General features: G+C 40.4%; 1 protein-coding gene across 2 annotated transcripts in view; it reads right to left on the bottom strand.

The window, feature by feature from the left end:
- The window catches only part of ABCG2 (ATP binding cassette subfamily G member 2 (Junior blood group)), an 83,434-nt gene extending 68,810 nt beyond the window's left edge, over positions 1-14,624 (bottom strand). Inside the window, exons 1-2 of one of the 2 annotated variants that reach the window (XM_036763407.1) lie at positions 14,441-14,623; positions 2,073-2,184 (exon numbers count right to left, since the gene is read on the bottom strand). The gene's annotated coding sequence lies outside the window, so the exon portion shown is untranslated. Of the gene's footprint in view, positions 1-2,072; positions 2,185-14,440 lie in introns of both variants that reach the window. The other variant, XM_036763408.1, reaches the window with a different exon arrangement.
- Between the last annotated feature and the right edge of the window lie 8,230 nt (positions 14,625-22,854).

The following is a 22,854-nucleotide window of genomic DNA, read 5'->3' as shown; positions in this document are numbered from 1 at the left end:
AATATGAATGGCTTTCTTGGTAATTCCATATATTTTATTTTATGCATTAAAAAAAATCCAGACCGCTAACAGGTTCGATTACACAAAAAGGTAAAGAACTCCTATGTCTAAGCAAAGGCTTTGCACAACGCGTGCATCTCTCCAATTTGTGTACGTGTGTGTGTATATGTATATACCTATATATATGCACATGCATGTAGATGATAATAAAGTATGTAAGGCATTAATTAAGCACTTACTATGTGCTAGGCACTGTGCAAGAAGTACAGTAGAAAAAAGCCAAACACAACAAGGGTAGAGAAGATGAAAAGTCCAAAGAGATTTATGGAGGATTTACACAAGATAAGAAGGTATAGATTAGTTAGAGCTACACTGTATAATGCACACAGGCTAGCAAAAGAAGAACCCTGCCATAAAAAGTTATTTATGGTGGGAGGGAAGCTCAAGACACAAATGCAGAAGAAAATTATTCTAAAACATCTATAAGCAAATCCTCCGAGAAAAACATAGTTTGGGCACAAATTCAAAGAAAATTATTGAAAGAGATGAAACAAGTAGAGGACTTCCAACTATTCCTCATGAGAAGATAGTAGATGAGTAGAAACTCCGAAGTTCAAACACTAAAGTTCAGAGAAATGTAAAAAAGTAAACATGAATGAACGATAAGGGCCTACACCAGGATAAATTGCTTACATTCAAATGTGGGGAGATGATACATGTCCATTCCGAATCCTGTCATCATCATCATGAGTCAAAATGGGTTCATAATGAGACAATGTTTGGGAGTGGTTCTATTATACCCCAATAATTTTAAGAATGGAAAAGGGAAAAGGATTACACTGGGGAGTTGGGGGCGGGGGAGGGAAAGAGAAAAGAAGGTTAGGGAAAATTATCTCACCTCATCAGGGTGCCCAAGTAAACATCTATACAAACAAGTAGGAGGGCATGGGAAGAGCAACTGACACTTCAAACTCACTCTCATCTGAACTGGTCAAAGGAGGAAAGACTAGGGTTCCTCTAGAGATACATTCCATTCAAAAGAAAAACAGGCATAAAAGGTGGTAAGGGAGGAGGGCAATTAAAAGTGATGGTAGATTAAGGGAAGAATTAGTTCTAAATAAAATTTAAGGATGTACAAAAATTTAACTCTCCTTGAGGTAGCAAAGAATGGGAATCTGAGGTACTGCCCATAAATTGGGGAATGGATGAACAAATTATGGTACATAAATGTGGTGTAATACTATTGTGCTGTAAGAAATAAGAAGGTAATAAAAATAAAAACCACGCACACTCTTTGACACAGCAATACCACTGCTAGGTCTGTAGCCCAAAGAGATCTAAGAAAAGGGAAAAGGACCCACATGTACAACAATATTTATAGCAGCTCTGTTTGTGGTGGCAAAGAATTGGAAACTGAGGACATGCCCAGCAGTTGGGGAATGGCTGACCTGGCTGTAGTGTACGATTGTGATGGAATACTATTGTACTGTGGGAAATGGCGAGGAGGGTGGTTTCAGGAAAAAACCTGGGAAGACCTCTACGAACTGATACAGTTAACTGTGAAGAACCAGGAGATCTTTGTGCACAGTTGTTGTAATGTTGATCAACTGTGAAAGCCTCATCTGCTCTGATCAAGACAATGGTCCGTGACAATTCCAAGGGACTCCTGATGGAAAGCATTCTCTATCTGCAGAGAGATCTGATGGCGTCTGAGTGCAAAGTGAAGTCGAATTTTCTCACTTTGCTTTTTTGCTCTTTTTTTGCAATATGGCTAATATGGAAATATAGTTTGCATGACTTCACATGTTAAAAGAAAAGAAAGAATGAAAGTGATGGTTTCTGAGAAACCTGGGAAGACTTGCATGAACTGATGCAGAGTGAAATGAACAGAACCAGAACAATTTATACAATGACAACAATATGGTAGTGAAAGAATCAGGAATTCTTATCAGCATAATGACCAACCATGATTTCCAGAGGACTAATGATGCTACCTACCTCCTGACAGAAAGAAGACTGACCCAGAGTATAAAATGAAACAAATGAGACCCAGCTTTATCCACTGCACATACCTAACGAGATGTTGAAGGCATTCCAGGCACAGACAACAGGTTGGGCAAAGGTACTGAAGTGGAGTCAGCAAATGAAGTGTCCTGTGTGAGGACAGTAAGTAAGCCAATGTACCTGGATTATAAACAACCACAAAAAAAAAAAGTTAAGACATCTTGACTCTATCCACTACAAATTAATACTAATTTCAACAAAGACCTTCACAACTCCATGGTAACCCTCTATGAACCATTATGATTCTCATCCTTAAAATCAGAGGCTGTTTCATTTTTGTCTTTGTATGCACGGATTTAATATATGCTTGCAAATCAGTTGATTGTTCCCCACCAGCAACTATTCTGAACTTTTTCATTCTACTAATTTTGAATAGATTAGCTGACTTAATGAAAAAACCAAAACAAAATGAGCTTCCCTCAACTATAAAGCTGACAAATTCAATAGATTTTTTTCAACCTCTTTGACTTCTCTATACAAGCTGGCACTGCAGACCACCCCTTCTTTTCTGAAGCTTTCCCCCTTCCTTGCTTTCAATGACACTTAAGTCTACTGGTTCTCTCCCTACTTGTCTAATTGATTTTCTTTGCTAGTTCTTCCATCTGAAATATAGGTTTCTCCCAATGCTTTGTTCCCATCTTTCTCTCTCTCTCTATACTGCCTTCCTTGACAATTTCATCTACTTCCACGAAATTCAATTATCATTTCTAAGTAGATGACACCCAAGTCTATGTCTGAAGCCTGATCCCTGAGTTTCAGTACCAAATTTCCAATTTCCTCCTAGACATCTAGGGTCACACATCTGTGTGACTGAGTTAATTGCTCAACCCCTCAATTAGCTTCAGTCATCTGGGTAATAACTGTACTTTCATAGTATGGAGGTAGCTTTGGGTTCTTGAAACCCATAGAACAAAAGCCTTAGTGGGTTCAACCATGTCAATACATACATACACATACATACGCACAAAAACGTATTTGGAACTGACTTGTGATTTCATCTATAATCAAGTCTTAGAGAGTTGCTTTGGGCACTGAGAAGGTTAAGTAAGTGTCTTACCATGGTCATAAGTCAATATATGTCAAAGTCTAGACTTAAAACCCAGGTGGCCTGTCTCCCCAAGGCTAGGACTCTAACTCTATATACTATAGAGGGAGCACCTTCTAAGCATTAAGGAGTCTATGCAAAGACACAGAAAGGAGATAGAATGCAATATACAAGAAATAGTATGGCCAGGAGCATAAGAGGCAGTCGTGTATAACTAGATTGTTAAGAAAATCTGAAGCCCCACTGGAAGGGTTCTAGATACCAAAACAAAATCTGCATTTTATCCTGGAGGCAAGAGGAAGCCACTGAAACTTCAGGATCAGGAGGTAACCAATCACACCTGAACTTTAAGAACATCAATTTGATAGAGGATGCTATCAATGGCTATTTGAAAACTCTCCAATACAATGGAGAGGGAAGAGGTTGGATTTAGGAAGCCAACCTAATTAAAAGACTATCCTAGCAGTCCAAGTAAGGTAATTTAGAGTAGTTGCAGTATGAGCAAAGAGAAAGAAATCAGTATGAGAGATACTGTGGAGGTAGAATTGATTGGATAAGGCAACTGACTGGTAAGGCAGGAGTAGTTAAGTCAGAGTCAAAAATGATTCCTAGGAATATGATCTGGGTGCCTGGGGATGTGAGGGCTGGATATGTAGGTTTATAAGTCATCAAGAGACGACAGCTGGGGAGTTCATCCAGAGGGTGGAGAGGGAAAGAGAGAGAAGGCTCAAGACAGAACCCAGGTATATGCCCACACATAGGGAATGGAACATGGATTATGGTCCTGCAGAAGAGACTGAGAAGAGTCAGACAAGGAGGAGGAGAATTAGAAGATGCCATCACAAAAATGGAGGAAAAAGTGTTCAGCAGGAGGAGGTGGCCAACACTTTCAGACACTGCAGAGTGGTCGATAATAATGAATGGGATGGATAATTGTGAAGACTTCACAGGGTATGTCTAATGGAGAGGTTTGGGGATTTGATTTGGCTTTGTGATTTTGGAAGGTCAGGGCCTGGAACTGTGGTCGAGCCCTTCCCCGCCCCCCAGATGTTAGAAGATAATGAATTTCCTGTGAGCTATTTGTTCTCTGCTCTAGGAAAGTCTCTCTCCCCCCCCCCCACCCCATTTCTTCTCCTAGACTTTCAGACGCCACCCTGGCAGTTGAGTTCTGATAGGGAAAAACCTGAATGGACTGGATCAACCTTGGTCCTCTGTGTAGTTTTCGTGCCTAGACTGTAAGCCCACCTCCCAGCCTATGGTGAGAAGGGATAGAGGTGGGTGGGAATCTTTTCATTAAGACTATAAATTAAGGCAGGTTCCCTTTTATCTCACCTCCTCCATTATGGAGGTGTGCCCAAATCTTGCAAGGTTTGTAGAATAACTTTGTTTCTCTTAAAGATGTCTCTCTTATTATTTAAAAATCCTGTCCCATACAATAATAAGAATGGAAAAAAAAAGGGTCACTGGCTTTAGCAATAAAGAGATCATTGGTGACAGCTAGGAGAACAATTCTGGATAAGTGTTAAGACTGGGAGCCATGGAGGCTGAAGCGAATGCTAGGTGAGGAAGTGTAGACAATCAATTCTACCTCCACACTATCTCATATAGCCATTGACAGCTATCAGCGATCTTTTAAAAAATTTTTATTTAATTGTCAATTTATGGAATAAAACAAGCATTTCCATAATACATTATAATAATTTAAAAAATGATCATCTATCCTAAAGTTCACCCTCCTGATCCTGAAGCTTCAATGGCTTCCTTCTGCCGCCAAGATAAAATACAGATTATGTTTTGGCATCAAAAAACCTTCCCCCAGGGGCTTTCCTAGTTCATTACCTCTTTGAGGTTCCCTCAGGAATCTTTAGCTTCCTTCAAGACTCAGACAATTCGACAACTCAAAAAATCAACAGGGAAGTAAGTTCCTTAAATATTAAGCTCAAATCATTTTGTGCTTGACAGGACTGGCTGGTTGGTGGTTGTCCTTCATTCTTGCAGAGAACCAAAATGACATCACTATGCTAGTGTAGAGTTCCATGTGTCTGACTGTGGCACTCTCAGACCAACAGGAGCCTGGAATGTTCCACCCCAGGCCAGGCACAAATAGTCCATGTGAACATGATACAAAGACAGAAAAGAAACAGTCCTTGCCTTCAAGGAGCTTATATTCTATGAGGAAGAAAAGCACATACATACATACATGCACATATATACACATGAAAGTATACACATACATACATGTGCAAAACAAATATAAAGCAGTTTTAGGAGAGGGTACAGTATATAGTCACTAGCAGCTGAGGGAATCAGCAAAGACCTTCTATAGAAAGTCAATCAGTAAACACTTAAGCATCGACAATGTACCAGGGACTATGCTAAGCACTAGGGGAAGCAAATAAAAGAAAAACAGTTCTTGTCTTCATAGAGCTTACTAACTAACCAGAAGGAGGAGATGACACAATAGTAGACCTGTTTTCAGCTTGGGAGGGTGGGGAAAGAGAGAAGCTGGGGAAGAAGGTACTCAGCACAGGTGTCCAGGCCGAGGAACGCAGCTGTTGCCAATGAAGACTGGATGGGAGTTCTCTTTAAATGGAAGCTTTGTTTTTCCCTCTAGCCTCTCAATCAAAGGGGCGGAGGGTACCCATGGGGTGTGAGGACTGAAATTGGTGCACTCTCAAAGGATGAGTTTTCCCATGATGAGGTTTCCTGGGGGCATTATCATGGAATTGAGTTTTGAAAGAAATTAGGATTTCTGTATACAGGATTAGGATTTCTGTATACAGGAAGCACATACTGGGGGACAGGTGCTGTCTGAAAAATAGCAGACATTCTGGCTGGTTTGTAAAGTATGTGGAAGACAATGACATGTAATAACACTAGAAATATAAGGGAAGGGAAGGAGCATTCATAGAGTGCCTACTACATGCTATGCTTACAAATATTATCTCATTTAATCTTTACAAATCTTATCTTGTTTAAGATAAATTGAAGCCAGACTGTGAAGGCTTTAACTACCAAGAGATGACTGTCTATTTCAATCTAAAGTCAATAGAGTTTTAGTCATTGAGTAAGAGGGTGCCACGACTGTAGGAATATCACCATGACGGCCGTGTGAAGGATGAACTGGAAAGAGCAAAGACCTACGGGAGACAAAGCAGAATATTCTAGGCAAGAGATGATTGGGTCCTGAAGTAGAATGATGACTATTCAGAAAGATAATGAAAGAAAAGTTAATGGAGTTATAAATCAGCAAAATTTGGCAACTTGCTGGTGAATAAAAATAAAGGAAGCCTTTCTTGATCCCTCTAATTATTAGGGTTCTTTCCTTAGTTTATCTTATTTTACTCTTTATAAGTTATATTGCTAAGGAAAATGTAAACTCCTTGGCCATACAGATTATTTTTCAACTTTCTCTGTCTTTCCCGCGGCTAGTACAAGGCCTTATAAACAGGAAAGCTTAATAAATGTTGATTTAACTTAATCCGAGTCTTAATTTTCTTATGGAGATAATATTTGCAATACCTACTTCACTGGGGAAATATTGTATAAAAATCTTAAAACCCCATATAAAGGAGCTCTAGCTTTATATAACCTTCTAAACTTGCCTCTTTTTCCAACTTAACCATCTTGGTTAATGGTATCACTATTCTGTTACAAGGACATAAAACTTCAGTTTTCTCTGACTTAACCTTTCACATCTCATCCTTAACCTTTCACATCTAATCAGTTACTGTATCTTAATATTTTATTAAGTCAAAATGTTCCTATCAGTCCCTTCCTGTCCATTCCCACTACCCTAAAGCCATCAGCCATCTGTCACCTGGTCTCCTCACCTCCAATCTTTTTTCACACTTAGCTGCACTAGTCATTTTCCCAAGTACCGCTACAATGACCCTATCAGAAACATTTAATTGTTTTCTAATGTGTAAAACCTAGCCGGGAACTGAAAAATAATCTAGAGCAGAGAGCATTAAATAAGTAATAAGAGGGAAGGTTGGGATCAAGTCTTCTGCACTCTTCAATCAGGCTTGACACATGTCCATCACTAAGGTTTAGACAGACATGTGGCCCAGAAGCTTGGCTCTGCAGAAGAGTTGATAAAGGCCAGCTGTCTCCTTTCTTCCTTTGCAGAGGTGATAAGTACAGCTTCGGAGTGCTGCCTATGCTAGCCTACCTAGTTGATGTGTTAGTTGATTCTGCTGAACCCTTTTTCCCTTCTCTTTTTAAAAATTCTTAGTTTTGAAAGCTAAAAGCAAATTTTTAAAAATAAAATTAAAATTCTTAGTTTCAAGACATGACTCAGAATATTGAAAATGGTCTTTACATGTAATCAGAAAAAATAAAATACTATTTACATTTTCAAAAAGAGAGAGAAAGGGAAGGATAAATTTGAAAATCAAAGTGATGTAAACATTTTACAAAACTTATTTGGAGTATATCTAAGACAGTAAATTCCTTATGGGCAGGAGATTATTCACTGGTATTCTTCTAGTGTCCAGCACAAAGCTCAGAACATGGCAGGTGCTTAATAAATGTTTGTTGATTACTTTATCTGATTCTCACAATAACCCATGAGATAAATATTGCAAATATTATTATCACCATTTGACAGAGCAAGAAATTGAAGTTCAGTGTTTTGCTGGAGTGTTTTGCACAAATACTAAGACATTCAACCCTGGTCTCCTAATTCCAAGATCTGAGCTCTTTCCACTGTACCACATACAGTGCAAGGAAAAAACTCCTTAGCCTAGAATTCAAGGCTCTAGCTACAATCTGGCTCTAGGCAGCCTTCCCAGACCTCATCTCACATCCTACATTCCAGTCAAACTAGACTAGGCACTGCTTCTTCGGTTTCATCCTGGTCTCTCCCACTTCCTACTCCCTTGTGGGTGACTTTAAACTTTGTTTTTTTATCTATATTTGTGTTATGTGTCTGCACCTGCAGTTTCATAGGAACTCTGATAAGAAAACTTCCTCTAATAAGAAAACTTCCTAGAAAAAGGAACATCAGCAATCATTTTGCAATTTATATTCCTAAACTGGGGTGGGGAACCTGCGGCCCTGAGGCCACATGTGACCCTCTAGGTCCTCAAGTGCAGCCCTCTGACTGAACCCAAACTTCACATGTGACCATCTAGGTCCTCAAGTGCAGCCCTCTGACTGAACCCAAACTTCACATGTGACTCTCTAGGTCCTCAATTGCAGCCCTCTGACTGAACTCAAACTTCACATGTAACCCTCTAAGTCCTGAATTTGGATTCAGTCAAAGGGCCACACTTGAGGATCTAGAAGATTACACATGGCCTCAAGGCTGAAGATTGCCCACTCCTGTCCTAAACAGTTGCCTGGGAGAACTAAAATGCTGACTTGTCCAATGTCACACAACCAGCGTGCATCAGGGTTGGATTTGTACCTAATCCGTCCTGGCTCTGAGACTGGCTTCTTATCAATTAGACAACACTGACTTTCAATGCCTCAAAAATATTAACTTTTAATGATAAAAGTACAAAAAAATGAAAAAAAAACCATTCTAACTTAAAAGACAGAAAATTTCTTCTAGCAGATTTGGATCATCTTTCTCCAAAACAGATGTCAACTTAATAGACTTCCCTTGAATAGATCAGTTCCAAGGGCACCTCCAGTACTCCAAGACTTCCAATTCTACCCATGTGAGCAAGTGCTCTTCTTCCTAACACACACCACAATCATAAACTGCTGTGAAAAAAAAATGGTGACCAATCTTCTGTCTGTTAACAAGTTTCTGGGCAACAAGCTAGACTGGTACTCAGAAAGCCTTCCTGGCTTATCAGGGCCCTTCAACCTCTAAGAATACATGAATCAACATACCTTCCCCAGGGCTTCCCTCTTTTTATCTCTAAGATGAAGGCTGTGGACTAGACTATCTTTAGGAATCCCTTCACTTCTTATACCCTACACTGACCTATGATAAATTCCCTATAATGACCTATAATCTGTAATAGTTAAACTATACCTGTTTCAGCAAAACTGCACATTTCCTAACATACACAGTTCAAAGTCCGGTTTCGAATACAATGCAATATCCCTGCTCAGGGCATAGTTCAGATATATTTAACCACGTTGCTTCACTACCTTACTAATCTTACTTGCCTTTGCGTCATACACAAATTAAGGAAATATTTCTGATGGAGTTTACTCAGATTTTAGCAAAGACTCCCACACTACAATCTGTAGAAAAGATGAGGTGATATGAGTTAGTTACAGCTGAGCAGATTCAGGACTGGTGAAGCAAGAGTAGTCATGAACAGACTGATATTAACTTGGGGAAGGTCACTAATGGAAAGTTCAGAGATAAGCGATTAGCAATATACTGTTTAACGTTTTTATTAACGATTGGGATATAGGCATAGAAAGCATGCTTATCAAATATGCAAATGACATGAACTGTGAGTGATCACTCTCACAATATGACAGTCCGTCAGGATTCAAAAATATCTTTACAGGCTAGAATCCAGACAGAAACAATAACAGAAAGTCAAAAGAATGAGATAAAAATTAGAAGAAAATTTGAAATATCTCATCGGAAAAATAACTGACCTGGAAAATAGATCCAGGAGAGATAATTTTTAAAATTATTGGACTACCTGAAAGCCATGATCAAAAAAAGAGCCTAGACATGACCTTTCAAGAAATTATCAAGGAAACCTGACCTGATATTGTAGAACCCAAGGGTAAAATAAAAGAGTCCACTGATCACCACCTGAAAGAAATCCCAAAATGAAAACTCCCAGGAATATCACAGCCAAATTCCATAGCTCCCAGGTCAAGGAGAAAATAGTACAAGCAGCCAGAAAGAAATAGTTCAAGTATCGTGGAGCCACAGACAGGATAACACAGCTACCACACCAAAGGAGCTGGGGGCTTAGAATATAATATTCTGGAAGGCAAAAGAGCTGAGATTACTACCAAGCAAAATGAACATTTAATGAAATTAAGCATTTCTGATGAAAAGACCAGAGCTGAACAGACTTTCAAATACAAGACTCAAAAGAAGCATAAAAAGGTAAACATGAAAGAAATTATAAGGGACTCAGGCTTGTGCCTTTCTATACAGGAAAATGATATACATATCTTTTAGGAACTTTATCATTATTAGGGCAGTTACAAGGATTCTACATAAAAAAGGATGTGGGAGTCAAGTTGGGATGATGCCAAAAAAATGAACAGATAAGAGAAAGGGATGTCTAAGGAGAGGAATGGGGAAAATTATCTTGTGCAGAAAAGGCTGGAAGGTCCAGGTAGACCTAAAAGAATACATATGGACCTAAAAAACAATTTATTACAATTATCTTCAAGATGCTGTTTCTAAGGACACACTATATTCACATTAATTTTCCCTAGAAGGCTCCATCTCCAGAGCCATCACCAAAAATACCACCAGAAACATGAAACCTAATCACAGCTCACCTTCGGGGGGCACTGAGGTTTATGATGTTATGATCCTGCCAACTGGTGTGGTGCGGACCTCACTCAAGGCAATGTCCCAGTATTTTGGGTCCAATACTGGAACAAAATGGAACTTTTGGATCATTCAGCAGTTATTACAATTTATTTAGCCATAGCTGGAGAAGGGTATTCAACACAGATGAGCATTGAGGAACCATCAAGTTGAATCAGCTGCCCATAATTTTTCACCAACCAAACATTCGAAAGAGTACCTGGAGCTTATACTCAGTCAACAAACAAGTGACGGGAGGGCCTTTAGTTCTGGAGAATGGACTCGAATACCTTTTACAGAAAAACTAGTGTAACCAGTATAAAGGAAGGGATTAGGGTACTGGTCCCACCACAACATGGAAGACATGATAGTTACATTCAAGGACCTGTTCATCTTGGCCCCAGATGGGAGAACTAGAAACAATAGGTTAAAAACCACAAAGAAGTCAACTTAAGTTTAAAGCTACATTAGTATAAAAACCAGGTCCCAATCAGGGCAAATAACGAATAAAGTGGTTACATTATTTGAATTTACACTATACACTGCCATTGTGTACACAACGGTGTTATTTCAAATAATTATAACTTCAAATAGTCCCAATTCAAACATACATCAGGGGATTCATTATTCACACTAGTCCGGACCTACCTGTAATCACAATTAAAGCTATCCAGAAGGGGAGAACAGGTGATTTGGGGCAGGAATAGGTTTTCTCTCACTAAGCTGGGTGACTAGCAGTTGGCCACAGAGAGTATTCTTGCTCATATGTGAACTGGACAGGATCCCTTCTGACTCTCAAGTTCTGTGATTCTTTAAATAGACTTGCTTTGACAAATGTACACATGCCAAGGACAGGACAAGGAGAGAATGAATCTGACAACCGAATCCCACCTTTTAATCTAGAGCCAGTTACTCATGCTTGTTGGCTAGCTGCTCCCCTCCCCCTAAAAAATCTTATCTTTTCTCACTTTGAGGTCAGCTTAATACAAAGAAAAGGATGAGTTAACAAAATGTTTGTTTCCCCTCCATACCCATAATCAGATTATATTCAAATTGATTTTTTTCCCTCACTTTTGTCCTAATCATACTTTTCTGCTCCCAAAATGACTGTCTTCATTAAAAAGATGGTTTTAGAGGGAGGAAGGAGTTGAGATGATAAAAATGCTTTCTTCGCTCTATTTCCTTCCTTCTTGTAGGGGACAGCAAGGAAAAGAGTAGCCTGTCTTTTAAAGAGTTGGGATGATGCCAAAAATTATCTTGTGCAGAAAAGGCTGGAAGGTCCAGGTAGACCTAAAAGAATACAGATGGACCTAAAAAACAAAGATGGCACAATTGCCCAAGGCGTCATAAAGGCAAATGTAGGAACTCATGTCTCTCCTGGTGAATAAGATTGTTTTTTTTTTTAATATTTCTGAATTTTTTTGAATGAGTTCTTTTTGAATCTTCTTCTAGCTTTGTTACTAAGGCCATGTTGTAATGAGGAGTAAATAAGCCAGGAAGACCTGTACCTGCAAAGGTACAATGACCAAGGAGGCAAGTAAGAGTCCCAAGAGAGCCCTGGAACTCAGGTATTGTAACTAACCATGCCTTACTTCTCCCATTCTTGAAGCAAAGATCTAGATATCAGAGTTCTTATAACACATAAATGCTTGTATGTAAGGAAGATTTTGTGATCTTTTTAGAGTTTAATTTCTCAGCATCCGTGGCCACGGCAATGTCTAGTTTCCAGGTGTTAGAATAGCCCCAAGGATCCCAGATAGTAATTCCTGGACTCATGGTGATAGGCAGTCCCACTGAGGCTGTGCCATGAGATATGAGGTGACAGACTATGGTATTTACTACACCAGCATAGAATGATGATATTGCTGAAGTTAACCTGTGAGCTTATTGCTGGCAAAATGCCTTCTTTGTCTGTTGCCCCATAAAGCAAGTGGGCACTGGTCAGTGAGTGGTGAAACCAAGGGGAAATATGAGAGTATAATGTTGTGTGTGCCTCAACCTGCCCCCATGGAGCCTTCAGGGGACTTAGGGGAGTGCACAAGCTGTGCCTGTCTTCATTGACCCCACAGAGACACAGGAGTAGCTGCCCCGCCCTTCTTGCTGGCCCTTCCTAGGAGTTAGTGCTCCCATCATCAGCAACTCCCTCTAGAAAAGACTAGACCAGAATAAAATTAGAATAGAATTAACCCCTCTGAAGCTGTCTTCCAGTTCAAGAGTAAACCTGTTAGAGGCTGGAGTCCAAAAATTCCAGGGCCACCTGTGTGTTATCTGTGAAACAATGTTGAATAGAATAAACTGTCTTAATTGCAAACCACACACACATTCCCTATGCCTTAGCCATTATCAAGATTCTAATTAATGTCAATATGTAAGGTACCAAGAGCTGTATTTTGCTAAATAATCTTAGGTATTGCCTGATTTTCTTCTCTCCGGCCATTCCCCATGCCCTACTCTCATATCCATACCCCATACTCCACACTCCCCATTCCCATATTCTCATTAAATTACTATATTTACAATTATATATTGTTACATATTAAATTATATCATATATACTTATGTATTAGTTATATATTACATACATAATTGTATGACATATAGTGATATGTAACAGTTTTGTTATGGTTTCACTTCAATTTTTAAAAATAGATCAACATTTACACTCTCAATCAGTACTTAACTGGAACGCAATAATTTTTAAAACATTAATCTTAAACTTGGTTCTGGATGATTTCGAAAGGGAGATGTAGCTAACCAATAAACAAGTATTCATTAAGCGCCTGCTGGGTGCGGGAGATCCAAAGCAAAAATGAAGTGGCCTCTGCCTTCAAGGTACTTAGGTTCCACAGGTAAATGATAGGAACAGAGACTAGTAGAATTGCCTTGTGTGGGTTACATAGTAGGAGCTGGGCTTCTAAGAAGCAAAAAGGACATGCATTCCAGGGAGTCTGATTTTCACGTAAATAAAGTTAACTTAAAGGGGAAAAAAAGGTCAGTATTTTGGAAAATTTTTTTTCTATCGACGTCCAACCCCGCCATATTTGGGGAAACGTCCTATCTGAAACTAAACTTTTCGTATTTTCATTTTGTATTTAGGGTTTGAGGACAAGTAAAACCACTTAAGTTAACAAAAACAGAACATCCCACGAAAGTTTCTCCGTTTCCCAGAGATGTGAAAACTAATTACAAAACCGAAATAAAGCTTATAAAAACAGTCACCTCGTTTTAGAATACATAAAACACATGACAAAAAAAATCAATGGGGATCCAAATGGGAAGCAGGTGAATCATTTCACCAACTGCGTGCAAGAGTTAAATTGTGGCCGAGGTACAAAGTTTAACCCAAGCTAAACAATTTCACCCTGGGACTGGAAGGGAAATTGAACGACCACGAACACAGCTCTGCAAATTAACACGAATTTGTTACAATCTCCAGAAGACTTTTTAAATAGTAGCTTTCACAACAAACAGCTAAGGAAGCAACAAGCACGCCTGAGCCTGCCTGCCTGCCTCCTCTTTGCCCCGGGTCCCTGCAGTGTCTAAAGTCAGATACAAGGTTCTTCCAGTTGGCGGTTTTAATTAAATTTACTTTGCATAACCCACGTGCGCCTGCCTGGGTTGCGAGACTGGGGAGCAGCGGCTTGCGCTTCCCCGCTCCCCAACCCCAGCTGCGCGCTCCCAGACGCCCCCTACTCCCGCTTCCAGGAGCCGCTGCCTAGTTGTCTTTTTTCTTTTGCAAAGATGTCCCCCAAGCCTAGCCTCGCACTTCCCGGAAGGGTGAGAGGGGGAAAGGAGAGTCAAGAGGAACTGCCCCAAGCCACGAACCCCAGGACGAAGTATCCCTCCTTACTCACCGTTATCCGGTCTCGATAGAGGAGCTGAAGTCAGGAGAGGAGCAGGAGTTGGGGAGGAGGGGCAAGGGAGGAGGAGGAGCTGGAGGAGGAAGCGGCGCCGGGGCCGCACGGGGCGGGGAGGTCCCCGCCTCAAAGCTGCAAGTCCTGATAAGGGTGGAGGACCCAGCGGAAAGCAGGGGAGGGGGCGTCCCAAGCTGCAGGAGGGCCCAGTTGTGCACGAGCCTTGGCGGGGCCTCACCCCGAGGTCGGCGGGGCAGGGCTCCAGCTTCCTCGGGCTGCGTCGTGATGGGAGGCGGCTTTGCAGTGGCCAAGGAAGAGACCACGGAAAGCTGGGGGTGGGTCTGAGAGGGATAGGCAGGACATAACCGTTTTTGTTGTTAAGTCGTGTCCGACTCCTCGTGACCCCGCGGACCACACGGTCGGTGGGCTCTTCTTAGCAAAGATACCACAGAGGTTTGCCATTTCCTTCTCTAGCGGATTAAGGCAAATAGATGTTAAGTGACTTGCACAGGGTCGCGTAGGCTGCATTAGCTCCGAGCTGCTTCCAACTTACCGTTTGGCGCTTCGCAGAGTCCTTCCAGTCAGGTCAAATCAACAAGCATTTATCTGGGACCCTTCGTGTGCTCTGGGGAGACAAAGAAAGGCATGAAACAGTCTTTGCCTTCTATTAAGAGAATTAAATAGGGGGGAAAGGGGGAGGAGAGACAACATGCAAACAACTTTGTACCGGAAAAAAAAAAAGACAAGATTCAATTGGAGCTAAACAAAGGGCAGACACGAGTTTTGAGATGGGATCTGGAAAGGCTTCTTGCCGAAGGGTGGTATTTGAGCAGAGATTTGGAGATAGTCAACAGGTAGGGATGAAGGAGGACGATTGCTGACTTGGACAGTGGGTGAAAAGTCTTGGAATCCTAGACATGCAACACTGTGTTAAGAAGCCAGAAGGCCGTTGTTAACTGGGCGTCAGGGGAGTAAGGTAGGAAGGACTTCAAAAAACAAAAGATTTTTTAAATTTGATTCTAGAGGTAATAGAGAACCACTGAAGCTTATTAAGTAAAGGGGTGAGTCAAAATTGGGTTTTAGAAGCTCAGTCTAATGATTGAGCAGCGGTTGGATTGTAATGAGAAGAGATGAGGCAGGCGGGACCATCTGGAACGCTTTTGCAGTAGTCCAGGCATAGAAAAAAAAGGGGGCATATATGAGAGATGTAAGAATGAGGGATGGCAGTAGCCCCGACAGTAATTGGAGTCAAAGGGGAGGGGATGAGTTCAGTTTAGGGCATGTTGATTTTAAGGTTTCTACTATCCAGTTCGAGATGTTCACTAAGCCGCTGGAGATGGGGTGGGGAGAGGGGTTAGCGCCGGCTGAGTTACCTGCATAGAAATGATCCGTAAATCCATGGGAGCCGAGCCAATGCCCCCCAAATATTTGTATCAGCCAAGAAAGAGCAGTGTAAAAAAAAATCTAGAAAGAAGAAAATATCCAAGGTTTTTCACCTGTGTTAGAGATCAAGAAGGATGAAGCCTGAGAAAAAGCCATTAGAGTTGGCAGTTCAACAATTAGTAACTTTTGGAAGGAGAAGTGAGTTGGATGATGAGTTCAGAAGCCAGATCTTAACCCATTGAGAGGAGAAATGGCTACACCAATTCCAGACCGCCTTTTCAAAGAGTTCAACTATTAAAAAAAGAGAGAGATAAAGAACAATAGCTAATGAGGTGCTCAGATCAAGGGAGGGTTTTTTTTTGAAGATGGAGGCGACTTCGGTGTTTTGCATTAGCCTGTGATAGGAGACATTTGTAGGCAGAAGGGAAGCAGCCAGGGCACAGGGAGACACTGAAGGTTAGTGAGAAAGTAGGGATATTCTAGAGAGAGGTAGGTGGTCTGCTGGAGGAGATGGGATGGAATGGCATCAGCTGTGCGTATGGCAAGGAGAAGGGCCACTTCTTCATAGGAGACAGTGGGGGAAGGCATCCTATCCTGGCCCCCTCCTACCTTGCTACTCTTATTACACCCGCTCCTGACAGCCCCCATACTCATTCTAGTTCTTCTAATGCAACACTATCAGACTCCCATTTTGATTGGGTAATTCTCCCTTGCCTGGAAATCTTTCCCTCCTCATCCCTACCTTTTGGCTTCCTTCAAATCTCAGCTGAAGTCTTACCTTCTACAAGAAGCTTTCCCAGTCCTAAGTCTTAATCTTACCTCTGGAGATTATCCACTTTACTCTATGTATCTTCTTTATGTACATAGTTTGCATATTGTTCCCTCCTATTAGACTGTGAGCTTTTTGAGAGCAGAGACTAGTCCCCCCCCCTTTTTTGTATCCTCACCACTTAGCACAGTGCCTAGCACACAGAAGGCACTTAATAAGTTTGTTGACTGACTAATGAGAGATGAGGTGAAAGAGGGGAGAAGAGAGACCTCTGGGGAAATGGCCTCGGTTTTTTCTCTCAAATAGGGGACAAGGGTACGAATGGAAAATGTTTGTTGAAAAGTTAAATTAATGCCCAACAAATATTTTCATCAAGCATTTATTAAGCACCTGCTGTGTGCCAGTAGGTCAGCTGAGAGGGTAGAGGGGGAGGAGTCATGGGACATCCGAAGAGAGGTGAAAAGCTTTGGGAAAGTCTCTGGTGAATGGGCTAGTGTGTGCACCAGTGAGGGCACAGCTAAGCTGCTTGTGTGTATATTGCACAATACTGTTTATTTTAATTGTCTGTAGTTGCCTTTTCCATGTACTTAGGGGAGACAACTTGTGGCTCCTCCCCCTCCCCCATCTCGGTCTGCTCAGCAGGATGATGGGGATCAAATCTGTGATTTCACTGATATACGAAAGTCCCTCTACCAATGTCAGTGCCAGCGTTCCCCAGAGAGAAGTCTTAAGTTAAAGTCTTAGTCTTAAGAAAGTTCCCTGAAGAGCTGTTTATAGGATCCTAGATTTGGATCTGGAAGAGATCTGAGAGGCTAGTGAATCCACATACGCCTTCCCAGCTGCCAGCCCATGGTCACATCCAATAAGGGTCAGAGGCAGGAGTTACCTTGACTTCTCTCTCTAATCCTTCAAGATACTTTTCTGTTATACACAGTGCTATGAAAAATGTTTGCTGAAAGGTTAAATTAATGCCCAAAAAATATTTTCATCAAGCATTTATTAAGCACCTACTATGTGGCAGTCACAAGACCTACAAGGACAAAAATAGTTCTACATTTAAAAGAGAGTTTGGAGGCTTTCTTATCCAACTCCCTCATTTTACAAAGGCCCATAGAAGTTAAGCCCCTTGTCCAAGATCAAGAGGGGCAGCTGGAACAGCCCCTCTCTTCAAGCAGCTTAGCCCATCCCAGAAAACAACACATACACACATAAGTGTATAACAAAAGAAATTCAAGGTAATTTGGTGGTGGGAAAGCGCTAGCAATCACAGAGTTGTGGGAAAACTTGTAGGAGAGACCATCTAAATTGATCTTTGAACTGGATATCCTCCAAGGAGGAGGAAGGCATGTACAGGCATTCCAGGCACGGGGGACAGGACTAATAGAATGGTGTTTTTGACGACATGAAACAGGATGGTTTGTACAGCGTTCTTTTACTATATATGGTCAACATATTTTAACTCGGACTTTAAGAGTCAGAAGGGACTCTAGAGATGTTATCCAACTTCCTCCTCAATGCAACATCCATGTAAAGCACTTTTGACATTCACACCACCTTTTCCAAACTCCATGCTGGAGGTAGACACTGCAAGTCTTAGTACAAGGGTACAAATGAGGAAACTGGACCTGGCTGGAGAAATAGCTTGTTCTAGGTCACATAGCTATAGGGGGTATGGGTGGTGGAATGGGAGTGGTTGAGGAAAAACAAGAACTGTTTGACAAGAACTGGTGAGGAAATGAAAACAGGCAGAATTTAGGGTTAGAATCTATTAGAATCTAAATCCTTAACAAAAGGATGAATATAAATTTGGATTCAGTCAAAAAGCCACACTTGAGGACCTGATGGTCCACATATGGCCTAGAGGCCAAAGGTTCCCCACCCCTGGGTTAGATCAATCGCCATTCTGTAAAGCAATTTGGAATTTTACTACGAAAATGACAAAAAAACCATACTCTTGGTTACATATCTAGACCCCCAGGCATATAGATAGATAGATGTGGTAGATGGATGAATAGATAGATGTATATGATGTATAAGACATATAAGTAAATGACATATACACCAAGATATAATTGCTTTTTATATAACAAAGAATTGGAAACACAGTAGATGCCCAACAGTTGGGAATGGCTGAACATATTTTGCAGTACCTGAACGTCATAGAGTCTTAATAATAATAATCCTTAACAAAAGGATTTGTTCTATAAAACTTGGACTCAGTTAAAAGGCCATGCTCAAGGACCTAGAAGGCCACATGTGACTTCGAGGCCAAAGGTTCCAAGCCCCTGGCTTAAACACATGCAGTAAACACCTGGGAGTAATAATGAGTATTGTGGGTGGCATTGGCTGTAGGGCCAGTGCTTGAGCCTTCTTGAGCTTAAAGCAAGATCTGGAATCTGCAGCCTGGGCAGTCTGTGAAGATGAGTAAGATCTAGACACATTGATCACGCAGAAGCTCCAACTACAGTCACTTCCCAGTTAATACAGTGAGTTTATTCCTTATAAAGTGGAATTCAAAATTGTCCAACCTGCAATAAAAGAAACTGAGGCAGAGCTCTGAGCCAACAGCACTTTATTAAAAGGTCCATGAAGGAATGAAATGGACCTCAGCATTACCTCATGATCTGACATGCCCCTGGTCCCTAAGACCTTATTTTTTATTGGGTTTGATACCCAAATATGCAAAAGAGGCATGGTAAAATACAAAATCTCATTGCTTGATAGACCTTGCTCTTGAGGGCCCAAAATTAAGATGGGCAAGGCAAGAGTCATTTCCAGTGACCAAGTAGTCATCTGCTCATGTTGAGCAAGAGCAGGTGGTCAGGAGGTACGAGAATAAATTGGAGGACTTACCAAAGAATCAAGGCATGCTACTCATGCTGGGTTTGGGCATGGAATTTGAGCAAAACAGGATAGAAATATCTTTGTCAGCATTCTTGTGGTTGCTCAAGTGAGCTTCATAACTGGTAAAGAAGTGGTGAACATTACATTAAAGTTTGAGGACTACTATAAAGGCCCAGTACAAGAACCTATTTTATCTAATTATCCCTGCATGATTCATGTAAAATATAATACTAATTGGAATAGAGTAGGGGTCCTAATGAACATATCTCACAGTTATTAGACTCTTAGTTCAAGTCCCATTTATGTCCTTATCTGGTTTTACAAGAAAATACATTTTAGTGAATTTTTTCATACTAAGTTTGCAACAAACTAACCTCACTAGGTGGGCTTTTTTATATCTGATATTAAGGTAGGAGTCCCCAAACAGATTCACATACACTTAAAAAAATAAATTAGAAATATTGCATTTACTCAATTCTAGTGAATTTGATTTTTTTAAGTTTAATTCTAAAAATTACATTTATCTCTTTAATTGTGTTGATACTGACCTAATTTAACCTTTTGAAATCTTTAATTTTGTCACACAAATGTAATAACTTTACTTCTGCCTTTTTGCAAATTCTATGGGAATGTCTTCCAAGTCTTTATCCAAGATTGCCCTGTGCTGAAGGAAATAATTGAAGAATTCTCCTCCAGGATAGTCTAGTATCTCACATGAGGGGGAGGGTATGATTTCTAATTGACATCCAGGTTCTCAGTCCCTGTGGGGAGAGCCTCATACAATCTGGGAGCCCATTTGGGACTAGAGTTTCTCTGAAAAGGAAAGCTCTGTTTTTCTGTTACTCTGTTTTTCGCATTATTAGGGTTGTGTTTTATTACAATATTCAATATAGTGCTAATATTGACTGACTGCCTTTGCTCATTGTATGTGGTTTGTTTTCAGCATATTTTAGCTTAGGCCACTAATGTACCATCCTGGTCACTTGAGTACAAAAATACCATGAGGAGTTACGTACTACTAATTCAGTACAAATTCCTTTTACGGCACAAACATGGTGCTGATACGTAAACCAAAGAAAAGAAAAACAAAATGAAAACCATAGACCAGTTTGCCTAATGAATATTGATGCAAAAATTTTAAATACAATACTAGCAAGGAGATTACAGCAATATGCCACAAAGATCATATACTGTGACCAGGTGGGATTCATACCAGGAATGCAGGACTGATTCAGTATTAGGAAAACTATCAGCATAACAAAACAACAAAAATCGTATGATTATCTCAATAAATGCAGAAAAAGCTTTTAACAAGATAAAATATTCCTTCCTATTAAAAACACTAGAAAGCATAGGAATAAGTGGAGCTTTCCTTAAAATGATAAGTAATATTTATCTAAAACTATCAGCAAGCATTGATGCAAATTAAAACAACTCTGAGGTTCTACTCACACATGTAAGTTTAGCTAATGTGATGGAAAAGGAAAACAAATGTTGGAGAGGTTGTAGGAAAATCGAGACACTAGTGCATTGTTGGTGGAATTGCAAACTGATCTAACCATTCTGAAGAGCAATTTGGAACTATGGCCAAAGGGCTATCAAACTCTGCATACTCTTTAACTCAGCAATGCCACTAGGTCTGTATGCCAAAGGGGGAAAAAATGAAAAGGGCCTATATATACACAAATATTTATAATTTCTCTTTTTGTGGTGGCAAAGAATTGGAAATTGAAGAAATACCCATCAATTCATGAATGGTTGAACAAGTTGTGGCATATAATGGTGATGGAATACTATTGTGCTATTAGAAATGACAAGCAAAATGCTTTCAGAAAACATGAAAAAACTTGCATGAACTGATGTAAAGTGAAGTGAGCAGAACCAGGAGAACACCGTGCATAGTAACAGCAATATTGTACGAAGTGAATGACTTAGCAATGACGATTCTCAGCCATGCAGCGATCTAAGATAATTCCAAAGGACTTATGAAAAATAAGAGACAGGACTGATGGAGGCTGAATTTAGATTGAAGCATACTATTTTTTTACTTTTTTTCCTGTGGTTTTTTGATCTGTTTTCTTTCACAACATGACTAATATGGAAATATGTTTTGCATGACTGCACATGTATAACCTGTATCATATTGTTTGCTGTCTCAGGGAGGGGAGAGAAGAGAGAGGGAGGAAGAGAATTGGAAACTGAAATTTTTAAAAAAGAATGTTTAAAATTGTTTTTACAAACAAATGTTTAAAATTCTTTTTACATGAAATTCAAAAACTATAAACCATATAAAACAAAAATTAAATACAACTAATACAATATTACAATGTTTTTCTACATTTGAGATAGCACTACACAGGTACCACACTTTTGATGCGTTTTGTATAATAGAATTTTTTAATTTCCATAATTTTGATTTTTTGATTGTGATCACCAGGGCCATGAGAGGTGGTAGAGTCTTCCCTAAAGAATTTTTTTTTGGTTGGGGCGGGGGGGGGGGCGTGGAGAGGGGCAGGACTTGTAGTAGGCCAGACTATACCAGATTGATCTGGTAGATTAGGTTCAATACTGGAATGAAGTGAGAGACGCACAGAACTTCTAAAGTCCCAAAGCTCATTGGCTCCTAGCTTCCAGTTTCAAGAGAGAAGATGGAAGAGGCTAACCTCACTGCAGAGTGCTGAAGCAAAAGATTGGAAAGACAGGAGTGGAGCAGGCAGTCTCCATCATGTCTCTACCCCTCAGCTTGCCATACTTCAGGCTGCTAGACGTTTTCCCCAGAGGTGAGATCCAGAAGACTCCCCAAAGAACAGGGCATTCATCACCACCATTAAAGCTAGTCCCATACTAATGGGCTTTTGGACGGGGTTTACATAACATTTAGCAAAAGGAATGTACTTAGCCATAGCAGGGGAAAGACATTCAGAGCAGATGTAGAAGAAATAAATTAACATGAATACTGTGAGTTTAGGGAATCTGCTTCTCTCTTCCTTAAAGCTTTCCACAGTCAACTTTAGGTCAAAGAAATGGAGCCCACAGGGTTGTGCTGTTTCTATCTCAAAGAAAGGCTGCTATTATCTTAAGACTCATCTCACCAAGATGGTATGATGTAATGGATCTGCCAGTCCAAAGACTCAGGGCCAGCCAGAACTCTGATAAAGTCCTTAGCTTCCATTTGCTCCATTCTAATTTTTAAGGAGTTATTTTCTTCAGTGAGCTTTTGGACCTCCCTTTCCATTTGGCCAATTCTGCTTTTTAAGGCATTCTTCTCCTCATTGGCTTTTTGGTTCTTTTTGCCATTTGGGTTAGTCTATTTTTTAAGGTGTTATTTTCTTCAGTATTTCTTTGGGTCTCCTTTAACAAGCTGTTGACTTGTTTTTCATGATTTTCTTGCATCACTCTCATTTCTCTTCCCAATTTT

This window comes from Trichosurus vulpecula, chromosome 6 (assembly GCF_011100635.1).
Source record: "Trichosurus vulpecula isolate mTriVul1 chromosome 6, mTriVul1.pri, whole genome shotgun sequence".
NCBI classification, from domain to species: Eukaryota; Metazoa; Chordata; class Mammalia; order Diprotodontia; family Phalangeridae; genus Trichosurus; species Trichosurus vulpecula.
This window is presented reverse-complemented; position numbering and strand designations above follow the sequence as displayed.